Genomic DNA, 8,359 nt, shown 5'->3' with positions numbered 1-8,359 from the left:
CCTACCTAGTTAGCTTGGGCCCCATCATTTGCTCAGTCTATCTTTCTATCTGTGTTAGTGTTTTTTCTTCTTGCTTCACCGTCATTATATGTTGGGGGCTGCCTATTGCTTTGGGGTCTGCTCTGGGGCAGTTTAGATTTCCCTTTCTGTCTTTAGGCTAGGCAGTTCTCCGGCTGTGATCGAGGGGTCTAGGGCATCGTAGGAACCCCCCACGGCTACTGCTAGTTGTTGTTGATAGGTTCAGGGGTCTGCAATCCGATAGCTGCCAACTTCTCTGGTTTTCTGGACTTAGCTAGCATTTCTGTTTTTGCCTCCTACGGTGACTCATTCATAACAGCTTGGCATCCATTTTGGTCTAAGTTCAGGAATTACAGGCAGCTAACGGCTTCTATACCCCCAGGTGCTGTGTACTTAGTAAATACAAGCAGGATTTAGTGTTCCAATGCTAAATAGCCAGGGCCATTAGTGTGATAATGAGGATAGGCCCAAAAGAGAGCTTCAAAGCTCAGGTATGGAGCCGTGCCAGCAGGGGGCCAGAAAAAAACCTAGAGCTTCAATTAGAATGTACCTGCTAGCAGACGCAGGAATATACGTCCCTTGTGTGTCCCAGATGATTTGGCTCCATCCTAGGAGCATGGATTATGAACTCATCTTTCGAGTTATGGACACATGAAAATATCCGGGTGACCCTGAGGAAATCGTGCATCTGGCAGTGTGACTACCGAGTCGATTAGAGCACTGATTCCTGAGATATAGAGATTGGCCCTCTACAGTGGCCCAATGGGGCCATGTTTGCACTCCACATGACAGGCAAAACAAACCGCTTTCACTGGTACCTCTCATGTTCTGATCCCATCATGCTGTAGAAAGTTATCCCCTTTCTTAGATATTGGAAATAAGTTCTGCAGAGGGCTAAAGGGGTGGAGATTATTAGCCCACCCTCTGACACAGGGGGAGGAACCTAGCGTGTTTAATGACTAGCAGCCCCAGGCAGACAGTCATTCTTTCACACAGAAGATCCAGACGATGACGATCTAAGAAGGACCTGGGGACAGACCTGCCGAGGGGAGCAGCGGCCCATGCTTTGGGGGTCTGTCCGGCAACTAAGATTCTTGTCCCTGTTGACTGCAGAGCTCCCCAGCACCCACATGACCCTACAATCTGGTAAATTGACCTCCAGCTTAATATCTCTAAGTCTTGTACCCTTTTTGTTATATTTTACTCTGACTGCAAATTTACTGTATATTTCTGTAATTATCTAGTGCGCCCTTAAGGCAAATAAACTATAAACTTAATCTTGGGCTGATGCTTTTACTCTGATCACGAATCTTACAACCCCCAGCGGGTAACAGGACCTCCTCCCCGGCGACCATTTGCTCTAGGTGCAGTTCCCTTACTGACCTGAGAGACAAAGGGGGCGCCGGAGAGCTGTGCCTGTGTAGTTACATCACGGTGGTGACGTGGGAGGAACGGGTCTGGGTGTGTTCCTCCACAAGGGCGATTTGGCCGAAGTAAAGAGAAGAACCGAGACCGGGACTGGACGACCTGGCTTTAACTCCGGCTTCTGGGGATCACGCTCCCCGTGGGGTGATCAACCTACACAGGCCCGGTGTTTTGAGTGTGGAGAACCAGGCCACTTTGCCCGAGAGTGTCCGCAGCGTGGGAGATACCCACCCCGGCCGCCATTAAACTAAAGGACTCCGGGCTGGGGGGACGCCACTCGGAGCCGAAAACCACAACTAGGGGTGGTGGAAGTCCCAAAGATTTGGCAGCAAAATGCCCGGTGGTTTGGGCAGAAGTGGAGGGCCGGGCCGTCCGGTGCCTGGTAGACACGGGGTCACAAGTAACCACTATGCCCGCCACGTATTTTCAACAGAACTTCCTGGAAGCAGCAAGGCCTCAGTGGGGGCCCGTGATCAGACTAGTAGCTGCCAACCAACTGCCGGTCCCAGTTGCCGGGGTGGTGTGGGTGCAAGTGTCGCTGTGAGGTAAATCCCTTGGTCGCAGAGGGGTGGTACTGACTCAAGGAGAAGCTGATAAGCAACACCCCGTCACCCTAGGCATGAATGTTCTACGAGAGTTCAGCAACCTACTGCTTAATGACCCTACACAGAGGATTCTGAAGCAGTGGGGTTCTCGCACAGCCCAGGGACAGGTATTCCAGCAGCTGGTGCGGGGAGCACGGGTACATCATGACTGCCAGGAAGGCGAGGCTCTGGGTAAGGTCATCACGCCAGCGACTCCCCTGCTCATGTTACCTCCTGGACAGACTGTGGTGGCCCTGCCCATTCGAGCCCCGATACCCTTGGAGGGCATGGAGGTGCAGGTGGAGCCGTGTCACTCGGAGCGCTTACCTCCTGGCATACTGGTGGCCCGTTCCCTGGCTACCGTGCAAAAAGGAGCCGTCCTGGTGCGCTGCGTTAACCTTGAAGACCAAGACACCGTTCTGAAAGCACGGACTGTGCTGGCCAAATTAGTAAGGCCTTTAGAAGAAGTGCTGCCTGCTCCTGCGGTTCAATTACAAGTACACCCCGAGGATCCTTGGGAAGTAACAATATGAACCTTACAGGCCCATGAAGTCTCGGCACAAGAGAAGGGCCAAAAGATTTTGGAGAAGATGCGGGCTGAGCTTTCTGGATTAACTGCAGCCCAACTCTCACAGACAAAAACATTGCTGGGACAGTACCATGAAGTATTTGCTAGTCAAGAGGACGATTTTGGGTGTACCACCGCCATCAATCATGAAATCCCTACAGCAGAAGCGGCCCCTATCCGGGAACGATATCGCAGATTCCGCCACAACTCTATCAAGAGGTGAAAACTTTGCTGGCCCAAATGCTGCGAAAAGGGGTGATACGGGAAAGTCATAGTCCCTGGGCGGCCCCAATCGTATTGGTCCGGAAGAAAGATGGTACACTACGATTCTGTGTGGATTATCGTAAACGGAATGCTTGCACTATTAAAGACTCATATCCACTGCCCCGCATAGAAGAATCCCTGTCCGCCTTGGGAAAAGCAACATATTTTTCAACCCTGGACTAGGCCAGTGGGTACTGACAGGTGCCCATGTCAGAAGAAGGTAGAGCCAAGACGGCGTTCATATTGCCCATGGGACTGTGGTGTCTGGGAGATCTCAGTTTTGAGGCTACGTTGAACATCTGGACGACATCATCGTCTATGCCGCCACCTTTGAGGACCACCTGAAGCGGTTGGGACAGGTACTCAGCCGGTTGCAAAAGTACGGGTTGAAGGTGAAGCCTCAGAAATGCCACCTATTTGGCTCTCAGATTGAGTATCTGGGTCATGTCATTTCGGCAGAGGGTGTGAGGCCATCCCGGGAGAAGGTTGCTGCTATCCAGGAATGGCCTACCCCTGAGACGGTGAAAGATGTGCGGGCTTTTCTGGGGTTAGCCGGATATTACCGTCGCTTCGTAAAGAATTTTGCATGTCGAGCTCGAGCCCTGCACAACCTGCTGAAGGGGGCTCCCACTGGGGCCAATGGGCGAAAAATCCAGTGGCAACACCCTCAGGAAGAGGCCTTCCAAGACCTCAAGGCTGCGCTCTCAGATGCCCCAGTGTTGGCTTATGCGGATTTCTCCCAACCGTTCATCCTGCACACTGACGGGAGTCTTCACGGGCTGGGGGCTGTGTTGTCACAGGTTCAGGATGGCCGGGAGAGAGTGATCGCATATGGAAGTCGCTCACTCCATGACTCCGAGCGTAACCCTGACAATTACAGTTCTTTTAAGCTCGAGCTCCTCGCAGTGGTGTGGGCTATGATGGAGAGATTCGCAGAGTACCTAGCGGGCTCCAAGGTGGTAGTGCAAACTGACAACCCGCTGGCTCATTTGGAAAACGCCAAATTGGGGGCTCTGGAACAGCGATGGGTAGCCCGGATGGTGAAGTACAATTATAAGATTATCTACAAAAGAGAGGCCGAGAATGTCCATGCAGACGCCCTCTCCAGGATACGACATACAACTCCAGGACAGAATCGAGATGAAGAATTAGAAGGAGAGGAAATACCGTTTGCTCTCACTGCTGCCGTGCTCACAACTGACAATAAAAAAATATCTTCCTCTGAGACCCCAAGGGGCATATTAGAACAATCCTGAGATAAGTGGATACAACAGCAACAAGAAGAAGAAGAGGTTGGCCTTCTCAGGACATGGGTCGCCGCTGGGCAATTACCCCCTGACTCTCAATAGCAAAATTTGACCTGTTGCTTATGCTGCGACAATGGGAGAGGTTGGTTATCCGAAAGGGATTATTGTATCGTAAAATAACATCACAAACAACCTCAATGACGGTTTGGCAGGTGGTTACGCCAAAAGCCCAACTTCACGTACTGGCTCGGGAGGCTCACGAAAAAGGGGCCCATTTCGAAACAAAAAAACTTTGCAATGGCTGCAACAGAAAGCTTACCACCCGCGTTTGCTGGCTGTTGTGGACGAAATTTGCCAGACCTGCCGCTTGTGTGAACTAGCCAAACCACCCTCTCAGCGAGCCGCAACACAGACTATTGTGACCTCAGCGCCCCTTGAACTCCTGACGGTGGATTATCTGACCACTGGGCCCGCATTTCAGGGATTCGAACACTGTCTCGTTATGTTAGATCATTTCACCAAGTTCACTGTGGTCACCCCCACTCGGGATCAGACCGCAGAGTCAGCTGCCTCCGCCATTTGTAGAAACTTTATACAAGTATACGGCTGTCCTCAATGAATACATTCTGATCAGGGAGCATGTTTTTTGGGAAAAGTCATGGAAGAACTACATCACCTCTATGGAATTGACAAATCCCGGACCACACCGTATCACCCGCAAGGGAATGGGGCTTGTGAACAATTTAATCGGACATTGATTCAGATGTTGCGCACTCTGGAGAGTGACAAGAAGGCCCGTTAGCTCGAATATGTTTCCAAATTAGTTTGGGTCTATAATAATAGGGTACATCGAGTGACTGGCTATACCCCTTATTCCCTGTTGTTTGGGCGAGAAGGAAAAGGAATCACGGAGGTGGAGTTAGACCCCGAAGAGCCTCAGTCCTGGACTGGAGTGTCGTCTTGGGTCCGAAATCATCGCCATCGGCTGCAAACTCTTCACCGAATTGTACTCACGAAGTTCCGAGACTGGGAGCACCCAGAGAAAAATGCAACCCCGCCTCCTCACCTCCAAAGCGGGGACCGGGTGCTTGTACAAGATCAACGCCCCCAGAACAAACTGGAGCCGCGTTGGAAAGAAAGTTCTTATCGGGTCTTACGCCATATCCATCCGGACGGACCGGTGTGCGAAATACGACCCGAGGAGGATGAAACACTGCCCACTCGTGTTGTGCATCGTAATATGTTACGCCCATGTACTTCCTCCGACCTGAAGCAACCGGAGCCTATCCCGTCGACATCTGAACCGTCTTCCGTATGTTGGGACCCGGACGACGACGAAGATTGTCTCCCAGGACCCAGAGGCCCTCCACTCAGTAATGAATCATCTGACACAATTAGCCCGCCCGCACCAACCAGCCCACCGATGTCCACCACCCCAGACGACTCTACCTCAGTCGAACTTAGACGCTCCTAGCGGTCAACAGCCGGTAAACCTCCTGAACGATATGAGCAAGATCAATTCATATGGCATCGAACATTGAAACCTCTACAGACCGAGCTCAGTAGACTAAGGCCCTCGCCCGAGGACTGGCGAGCTTACAGGGTTGGGGAGTGTGGGGAGGACTCCCAGACAGTGAAAAGACAGGTACCCAGGGTACCGCCATCAGGGTTCCTGAGGGAACGATACTGGGAGGACAATAAAGGGAGAGACTTGACTGAAGTTGTCAGGGAAACAGGGGGCGGGGCAAGCTTAAAAGGAGCAGGGGGCACGCTGAAGTGGCAGTTGACAGAGAGCAGGACAACAGACAGGAAGCCGTGTGAGACAGAGAGGACCGAGGGAGCAGATGGTGTGTTGTGGAGAGACCGACAGGGGCCTGTGAAAGGAAAGCTGCAGACTCACCGACTAGTGACACGTGAGAGACTTGCACCGGCGGCCGCTCCCCGCATACGGTCCCATACAGCGACTCCCGCTGTTTCCCACCATGTTGTGACAAGGCGGCTACCTCGGGCGACCGCTGCGACGACAGACTATTCCTTTACAGCGGTCAGGACACTGCCCCCCTGCCTTCTCCCACAGCTGCGGCCCTGTCATCACCAGCCCCAGGGGGCGCCACCTCGCTACAGGCGGTAGTAGAGGCCCCCGTCCGGTTTGCTAAGGGACCCTGAGCAGAGGTTGGTGAATGGTTATATTTAGAGACTGCGTCATCACCGCGCCCCATCAGCACCGTTTCTTCAGGGCCTGTTGTGCCCCACCGGCATCGCTTCTTCAGGGCCTGTTGCGCCCCACAGACACCATTTCTTCAGGGCCTGTTGCGCCCCACCAGCATCGCTTCTTCAGGGCCTGTTGCACCCCACCGACATCGTTTCTTCAGGGCCTGTTGCGCCCCACCGGCATCATTTCTTCAGGGCCTGTTGCGCCCCACCGTCATCGTTTCTTCAGGGCCTGTTGCGCCCCACCAGCATCGCTTCTTAGGGCCTGTTGCGCCACACCATCATCGTTTCTTCAAGGGCCTGTCGAGCCCTGTTTCATCCCGGAGTATCGAGGCGTCAAGGCAGCCGCATCAGCGACCTCTACGCGGCCACGCCTGTGATCCTGACAGACCCCTGGGAGGATAAGTGTACTATAGGAGATAAGGACCCCCAGTTTGGTCATACTTGGCCTATAGCATCTGGGCCAACCGGGTTAGTCACATTTACCACAAGAAAGTTGTTAGGTTTGTTGAATTCCTGCATGGACTGGTGTTTTGTTCATATTTTTTGTTTGCTCAATATAGCCCCAGCGGCTACAGTTTATAAAAGTTACTTTCACAAACCACACCCAGTCTCGTGACTCATCACTGCATCCTGCTAGAACCCTACAGGGAGATAGGAACCCAGGAGGGGAATATCCGGTGAGAGAGGGGATAAATAGGACTGGTTGGGGTTCCAGGCAGGCTAGCCCCGAGAGGAGCTCGGTAGAAGACGGTGAACAGAGAAGACCTTGACCAGGGGACTGCCAGCAAAGAGACAGTCAGGGGGTTGGCCCTGACCCGACGGACTGCAGGACAGACGAGGCCCCGGGGGTACCAATTGGACGACGACCTCGTGCAGGTGAAGTGCTGGCGGTAGACTGGTCTAGGACAGCCCCAGCGAAAGATCCGTGAAGGACGTAACTTCGACTGGAAGAAAGGTGCAGGTACCCGGGCCTGGAGATGGAGAACTGTAAAGAAGCTGCGGTGCGTGGTTGTGGTCGTCAGGAGGACGGCGAATAAAATCCGGAACTGTTATAACTGAACTCTGCCTTTCTCTGGTCCTTGCTTCGCCTGGTGTCTGTCGTCCGGACGTGGTAAGCGGTGGACCACCCTCCAATCCCGGCCCCTGCCACACACACATGGCTCCATCACATCCACATCAGACTAATATTGCTCCACCCTGTCCACACATGGCTCTGCCCCATCCACATCACACGAACAATGCTCCACCCTGTCTACACATGGCTCCACCACATCCACATTACACTTACAATGCTACACTCTGTCCACACATGGCTCCGCCCCATCTACATCACACTAACAATGCTCCACCCTGTCTACACATGGCTCCACCACATCTGCATTACACTTACAATGCTACACCCTGTCCACACATGGCTCCACCACATCCACATTACACTAACAAAGCTCCACCCTGTCCACACATGGCTCCGCCCCATCTACATTACACTAACAATGCTCCACCCTGTCTACACATGGCTCCACCACATCCACATTACACTTACAATGCTACACCCTGTCTACACATGGCTCCACCACATCCACATTACACTAACAATGCTCCACCCTGTCTACACATGGCTCCACCACATCCACATTACACTTACAATGCTACACCCTGTCCACACATGGCTCCACCACATCCACATTACACTTACAATGCTACACCCTGTCTACACATGGCTCCGTCCCATCTACATTACACTAACAATGCTCCACCCTTTCTACACATGGCTCCACCACATCCACATTACACTTACAATGCTACACCCTGTCCACACATGGCTCCACCACATCCACATTACACTAACAATGCTCCACCCTGTCCACACATGGCTCCGCCCCATCTACATCACACTAACAATGCTCCACCCTGTCCACACATGGCTCCACCACATTCACATTACACTTACAATGCTACACCCTGTCCACACATGGCTCCGTCCCATCTACATCACACTAACAATGCTCCACCCTGTCCACACATGGCTCTGCCCCATC

This window comes from Dendrobates tinctorius, unplaced genomic scaffold (assembly GCF_039654945.1).
Source record: "Dendrobates tinctorius isolate UK_male_01 unplaced genomic scaffold, ASM3965494v1 ptg000164l, whole genome shotgun sequence".
Classification (NCBI taxonomy): domain Eukaryota; kingdom Metazoa; phylum Chordata; class Amphibia; order Anura; family Dendrobatidae; genus Dendrobates; species Dendrobates tinctorius.
Note: the sequence above shows the minus strand (reverse complement) of the source record.